Genomic DNA, 8355 nt, shown 5'->3' with positions numbered 1-8355 from the left:
CCCCCAAAATTTTTTTCAACCCCTCTTATTAGGGGCCTAGAAAAAAAATAACCTAAATATTAGAGGTTTTTCATAACCAGCGTCCCCCCAAATATTTAATATTTGTCCCCCCAAAACCTTTTTGTATATATTTTTACTTAACTGATTCTCTTTGAACTCTATTTGTTTCCAGCCTCTGCTCCTTTGCAGCATGTAAGACAGCAATGAATGACAATCCTTCTCCTCCTCCTCCTTCTCTCTCTTTTTAACCCTATTCAATATTCATTTTACTTCTTGAAATTTAGGGAATTAATTTAATTTCTTAGGTTATAGTGTAAGGAACAACACAATATAATGATGTTATAATTTGACTTCCTTACTTTCAACGTAGGTAGATATAGCAAATGTGGTTACAGTCCATTTACAAGAACTGACACTACAAACTTGAATTTAAACATTTACATTTGAACGTAGATATTTATTAGCAGAGTAGTTTTATCTGTATCTTTATCTGTTTCTAATGGTTAATTCACATTTGAATTCGTTTGGTCTAAAAAATTAATTTGTAAAAAACTACAACGTCTTTTGTCCTTTGAAAATCATCCAACTTAATTCCTTATCTATTTTTTTTTTCTTCTAAAGAATATAAACGCAGCATATATATATATATATTCCTTGAAAAATCATCAAACTTAATTTCTTACATGTTTCTTCTTCTAAGAACATAAACAACTGAGTTGTTGACCATAAGCACAACTCCATAATGCTAAATTACTTTTGTTGGCGCCATGGCATATAAACGAATGAACCTACGGATCATGCGGTGTAAACACGCTGCATAAATGCAGCAGAGATTCTTCACGAATGGAACAAATATAATAAACAAAGAAAGACAAGAGTACTTGCGAATGAGACATCATATCTAGGCCTGGGTATCGGTCAAAACGGTCCGGTTAAGGACCTTATCGGTTATTAACCGATAATTTTCGGTTAAACGGTTTATTAACCGATACCGAACCAATAAGAATTTTAACCGATAATTTCGGTTAAAACGGTACACGGTTAAACGGTCCGGTTAAACCGGTTAACCGATTTAACCGAGAGCTTTATATTGATTTATTTTGTTGGGCCAAAAACCAAAAATGAGTTTTTTTGACTTTTGAGAGCCCAAATACTTTTTGTTGGGCTAAAATAATTTATTAAAAATGAGTTGTTTTAGGGACCAAATACTTTTTGTTGGGACCCAAATATTTGTTTTTTGGGCTAAAAATTGAAGCTTTTTTATATTGATCCACTTCAACTTTTTTTATTTTTTTTTATTTTTTTATTATTATTATAAAATACATTTTTCCAAAGCAAATGGACTAATTAACACAATGAATACTAATTAGACTAGCAAAACTAGTTAATGAAAAATGCTTTTACCAAAGACAAAGAAATCTCATCAAATGCCATAACTTAAAAAAAAAACATCAAATCTACCCAAACCCAAATTAAAATAAAATTCATTAATGAATAATAAACAAAGTATTAACTAATTAAAGTCACTTAGCAAAAGGAAAATAAGTCATGGGCAACACCATTATAAAAAAAAATAAAAATAAATAAATAAATAAATAAATAAATAAAAAAATCCGGTTTCTTATCGGTTAACCGGTTAACCGATAAGAACCGCTTAACCGGACCGGACCGGACCGAATTCCGGTATACTTTTTTTAACCGATAAGGATATCGGCATATCGGCTACGGTTTATATCGGTTCGGTCGAAGCCGGTAGACGGTCGGTTAAACGGTAACGGTTAATTTGCCCACCCCTAATCATATCAATCGCAACAAGCATTATTATTATTATTATTATTTTTGGATAATTTCATGGTTTCTCGGTTTCAGATTCCTCAGCTGTCGTGTCGAAATAGTTGTCCTCTTCTAGCAATATCCATCAACATCCGTCATCACTAGCTGGATCACAATAACCGAATGGTAATGGAGGAGGAGGGGTAGTTGCATGCACTCTATCTTCCAGCTTCCTGTTGGGAGAGTTTATTCCCGCCCCCACAGCAACCTATTAATTACAAAAAAGCAAAAATCAAATTTATAGTAAAAAAAAAAAACCAAGGTTTACTAATGCTTGAAATAAGGGCACTTTAATAAAACGTCTCTATATAGGGACGTTTTACTATGTAAATGACCATTCTCATATGCCCCATTTTAGAGGCGTTTTTAACTGAAAAAACGTATTGAAATTGAATTTCAATCGCGATCTATTTAAACGTGCTTCAAGTGCCCACATTCAAGCGTCGCTAAATCATTTGAGGCCTTTTTTGGGCCAAAAATGCCCCAAATAACCATGTTACTAAATCATGTTTTTTTGTTTGTTTGTAGTGATGTAATTTCAACCAACCCCATTCCCATTGTGGGTTTCCGCTGGAATTTCGTCAGAATGTGATGGCTTTGGACGAGCAGCATAGGTCAGCGTGGAGCAGAGGAGGGAGATCATCAACAGGGTGGCGAACTTACCCATCTTTGATTTTTGTAATACAATGGTAAGATAAGATTGTGAGGCAGAGAGTAGAAAGAGCGCAATGAATATATATTTTCTTTTTTTTTCTTTTTTGGATGAATATGAAAAGAGTGTAATGAATTTATAGAAGAGATAAAGAGTACATATTCTCCTTGTATCCCTCTTGTGTCCCCACAATGGAAGGCTAGAGGGACACGTGGAAGGAGACCCCTTCCTATTTCAAGATTTAGTGGACCAGAAACTTGATTAAATTAGATAAATATGTATTATGGAGGGAGAAAAGCATGAAAGTAAGGGTGACCACAAGAATTTAATCAAAAAAACAAACTAAGGAAAAGGTTTGATTTTTGAGATCGATCCCGGTTGATGGATTTTCTGCATGCTATTATATAGAATAATGCTTCACTTTTTTTCACTTTTTTTTTTTTTACACAATTTATTACATCTAATGATGGTTTTAAAAGGTTTTAAAAGTTATTTATAGATGTAAAAAAAATGAGTGTAAAGAATTGAATTTACTCATTCTCTTTATATAATGAGATGACTTAGCTGAATTTGCTTAGTTAGAAGATCATGTAGAGGAAAGAGAGAGGGCGATGATCAATAATAAATGGTCAAAAAGAGCTCAACCCTAAGCATTTAGAGTCTTAGACAAATGTTAACGTTGTCAAAGAAATTTGTGCATAACGATACAAAATCTTACGAATAAAAAAACCTAAGATTATTCTTTTCATTTCTAAATTTTAGATTGTCACAATGTACAAACTAATTTAATTGTCTTTAACTCTTCAAAGATAAAAATACCTTTAATAAAAAAAATATAATTTTTTTTTTTTTTTTCATAAAAAAAAGTGGGTGGCTAAACAACCCCAATAACCATAGAGGTGGTTCGGCAAACCCCCAAATATGGCCGAAGGTGATGAATGAACCAACTTTGATCATTTGAAGGGTGATTCGGCCACCATTATGATTATTTGAGAGTAATATATATATATATATATATATATATATATTGAACCATTTAAGAGTAGTACAACCATCTTCATTTTGGGAATATGATCATTTCCATTTCAAATTAAATGAATAGCATTCAGCTAGTGGTTTTTTAGACAATTTTACCCTTCTTTTTTTTACCCTTCTTAAATATATTAACTAAATACTGTCTATTTCAAATGAAATGGAGAGAATTTCCTTTCACTTTTCAAAATGGTGACCCACATAATTCTATGACTTGAAGTTCACAATTTATGGAGTAGTGTACAAAAGAGGAAAGAGTAATGCTTGGCTTCACACCCAAGATAATACTCGGGATTCTCATATTATATAGATTTATTCATTGGTACATATCGGATCAACTTTCAATCTGCCTCTTGCTCCCAAAAATTATTCTGTCCACATCAGGATTCAGCAATAAACTACACTACATCTTTTCGAATACAATCCTGAATTAAATAGAAAAATCTATGATTACCCTCTTTTTTATACATTCACCTTTCATCATTATTTTTTTCTTTTTCAACTTGTTGAACGAGATCAACAAGTTTCTTGAGGCTGCATCAGTAACATTACCCATGATCTTGAGCCACATTTACTGAACAATATATTTTTAATGATATCTCTGTGTTTTAAGATTGGACAGGTCAGAGACACCATGAGGAAATATATATAAAACAAGAGATAAAATATAAATCAGGATTTGAGACAACTTTTAAGTGGATTTGGGAGTTCATCTTCTTTTCCTCTCCTTCTTACAATTATTTAACCATAAACATTTTAAAAATTAAAAATTAAAAATAAAAACACGCAAAATTCTAGGTTTGAGGCTACTGATAGAGGAATATTTTTCTAGTACATTCACACTCGCATGCGGACATATACATATAGACATGAGGTTGGGATCTTGTAAATTTGCAAAAGAGTAATACTAGAAACTACAATTTTTATCTCACCTTATTGATGTGACAATGCCTACTAGCTACTTTTTTTTTTCAAAAAATAAAAAATAAAATTGATTGGCACTACCCCAATTAGCAAAACAAGATAGGAGTACTGAAATAAAAGTATAATTTCTATAATTATTTATTCCAAAAGGTTGAACATTGTACTGAAATGTAACCTATGTTATTATAAGTCGTTGAAGTTTCTATTATCTTTTTTATTTATTTATTTTAAATAAGTAAATCAATCTCATTTAAAAAAAAAAGGAGGGGGGGGGGGGGGTGAGGCGTAACTCAAATACACGGAAAATGTACAAAAGAAAACCAAATTTAGAAAAAGTAAAAGAGCACATCAAGAAATTCTAAGAAATAAAACAATTGCAGACAATCATCCAAACATAGAGAGATTTGAGCATAATCGCTTTTAGTTCCATCATTGTCTTCTTACAATCTTCGAGATTTTGAGCATTGTGTTCTCACATCAAAATTATCTTCCAAACTTCTAAATTGCAGCTATTATCCTTTTATTCTTTTGGGGTATACAAAGAAGAAATATAACTACATGAATACAATTCCCAAAAAAAGTGGAACTAGAGAGGTGGTAGTTGAAATGAATAGGAAGTACAAACTACAATCTAAATGTGACGATACAAAAGATATATATGAACCCATCATTTAGCAACATCCAACATGTATCTCACATCCACTTTTATATCATGAGTAATCATTTTACACCACTCATTTTGATCCATATTTTGATCTAACATTACAAAATGGACCAGATCCTCCATTTTTAAGTATTATGCATGTGGAAGCCGGGTATGCAAATTGATAACTCTATTCAGCTTTGATTTAGTATAGTAACATTCTGTAACAACATGGATAGAAGTATCAGACTACATACACCAGCATGTCGAAGGAAATGATTCAGAAGGCAAATTGTAAAGTTTGAATGAATAGCTAGTACAAACCTTATTTATCTGTTAAGTCATTGGTTCCATCAGTTGCTGCATCCTGCATCAGTATATAGGAATTATAAAATATGCAAAATTGAAAAGAACTACAAAAGGCTTAGAGTTCGACAGGAAAAAAAAAAAAAAGTAAGGAGACAACATAGAATAGGGCAGAAGGATGTAGTCAACAGCAAAGATAGGGCAGTTCTTTCATGTTTGGCTTTAGGTTGGACACAAGTTGACTAGAGTGGCCAACCACCTATATATATATATATATATATATATATATATATGATAGTGCTAAGTGAGTCTTTTTAGTTTTCTAATATTTGATTCTTTATTGTTGGCTTTTCTTGTCTGTTTTTGGTTTGTATTTATGGGTATTACCTTCTAATTAACAATATTTTCTAAATCTTTAGATTGCACAATGTGTAAACTATCAAAAATTGTCATTATTCTTTCGAGGACAAAATATTCTTAATAAAAAAAAAATGTATATGGGGTAGCCAAACTACCTCCAAATTTCAATGGTCGTAGGAGTACTTGGACCACACCCAAATATGGCCGAAAGTGATGACCAGACCACCATTGAGGCCTTGACCATTTAAGGAGTGATTCGGCCACTATCATAAGTTCATAATCATTTGAGAGTAATTCACCTACTCCATTTGACCAAATGTGGTGCCCTATCTCTCCAAAAGATAGCTCACTCGGCTGTGGGTCACGCCTAATGAAGCGGAGGCTATTAGTTCGAATCCCCCCTCTCTCTTTCCTTGTGTGGACATGTCAAAAAAATGTAATGCCCCTTAAGCCAACTACTTTTTAAATTCCTTTATATGGCAAGAAATTTCACAATTTTTCGTGTGGCGTACAAAACAGGAAAGGGTAATGCTGGGCTTCACACTAGAAAACAACACAAAATAATGCTAGGGATTCTCAAATTATAGGATTATTCATTGAATCATCGGTACATGTTGGAACACCTTTCAATCTGCCTTATTGATGCAGCGTAACATTGTGGGATGTAAAGAATAACAAGAAGAAGAAGAGATAAATACTTCTAAGACCTTGAGTCTATCAAAGATTTAAGAAAGAGAAAATTTTACTTTGAACCCCTGAATTACCACCCGTTTTGACATGCCCCTCAAACTTCAAAACTTTTCAATTTGGACCTTTGAACTTTTAATTGCAATCAATTTGAACCATTCCGTCAAATTTTAAATGATAAAAGTTAGAAAATGACGTTTATACCCTTGATTTTTTTATAAAATTTCAAATTTAACCTTAATTTCAAAATAAAAAAAAAATAAAAAAATCACGAGGTGACCAACGGTTGGGCCACCTTGTGACCCCTTTTTTTTTTTTTTTTTTTTTTTTTCAATTTTTAATAAAAAGAAAATTGAAGGGTAATTTTGTTTTTTTAAGGGTTTTAACGGAAAAAAATTGACGGAGGGGTTCAAATTGACTGTAATTGAAAATTCAGGAATCCAAATTGAGAGGTTTTCAAGTTTGGGGGGACATGTCAAAATGAGTGGTAATTCAGAGGTCCAAAGTACATTTTTCCCTTTAAGAAATCTTTTCAAAACGTTAGAATCTATCTAGGGTTTGAAGAAAAAACTGAAGAAAGCTAACTCTGAGACTTCTTATTGATAAAAACTCAAATATAATCAAAAGCTACGTTCTTGGGATTATAAGTATGTATTTATAGCCCTATACTCCTAACCTTAATAGTAAATGGAAATAAAGTCCGTTTGCAATTCTACGATGGCCCTCCGGACGGAACATAACGCCGTCCGGATGGTCACTAAAATAAAAGATGAAAACTGTAAATAAAACATAGATATCCAGATGGTCTTCGGACGAGACTCCATACGAGGCTCGTTGTAATGTTGCGGGACTACTCGCGTTCGGACAGTTGTAGACAAGGCTCTCGGGAATACACTTCACTCTTCCCGTCCGAACGGGCTTCAGACGAAGTTGCAGAAAAAGCCCTCTGGAATTCAGCTTCTGCGCGAGTCTGCGATCTCGTCTTGACTCTCCTTGGTACGACTCTTTAGGGTACCTCCACACTTACATCCGCACGAGTCTTCCTCATGAAATCCAAGTGGCATTCTTATCTACATCACTTTTGCACCCTCAAATTCTTTTGTCCATATCAGAATTCGGCAATAAAATATAGGAGAATCATGTCCCACTAGAAAACTATGCAAATTAAATAGAGCCCTGCAGAAAAGTATGCACATCTTTGAGCGTACAATTCTCCTGGAAAAATCTATGATTGTCCTCTTTTTTATACATTCACATTTCATCATTATTTTTATCCTTTTCAACCTCTTGAACAAGATCCACAAGTTTCTTGAGGCTGCATCAGTAATGTTACCCGAACTAGGATCTCTCCGGTTCAAAAGAATTTTACCCTTATGTTATAAAGAACCGGCGAGCCCCACTCCACTCCATTTCTTCCATTTCTTTTGAAGTAGAGGACGAGAGTAAAACAGTTCCACCAAATTCACTGCTACTTCTTTCATTTACTTCTTTAATTTCTAATTTATATTTGTATATATTTAATAAAGCATCATAGATTCATAGTAGTTGAAATATCTTCAGCTTCAATTAATGGATGTGCATGTGTGTGCTGGCTTATCACATTCATCCACATGATCGATAAAAGGCATGGAAATTTCATCATACCCAGATGAATTTATTTCATTTTCTTCTTCTTCTTTCATTCGTTGTGCTGTTTTGGATGGATTCGGATCCAAGCTAGCTATTGCAAGGGCTGCAATAAGTTTTTTCTCATGCCAATAATGCAAAAAAAGGATGTGTGTGGGGGTGGGGGGGGGAGAAGAAGAAGTGAGAACATTAATTCTCATTCATCTAAAGTAATTTATTCTTCATGAACGCTGCATAAATGCAGCAGAGATTCTTCACGAATGGAACAAATATAATAAACAAAGAAAGACAA

The sequence above is a fragment of the Corylus avellana genome, chromosome ca1 (genome assembly GCF_901000735.1).
Source record: "Corylus avellana chromosome ca1, CavTom2PMs-1.0".
NCBI lineage: Eukaryota > Viridiplantae > Streptophyta > Magnoliopsida > Fagales > Betulaceae > Corylus > Corylus avellana.
Note: the sequence above shows the minus strand (reverse complement) of the source record.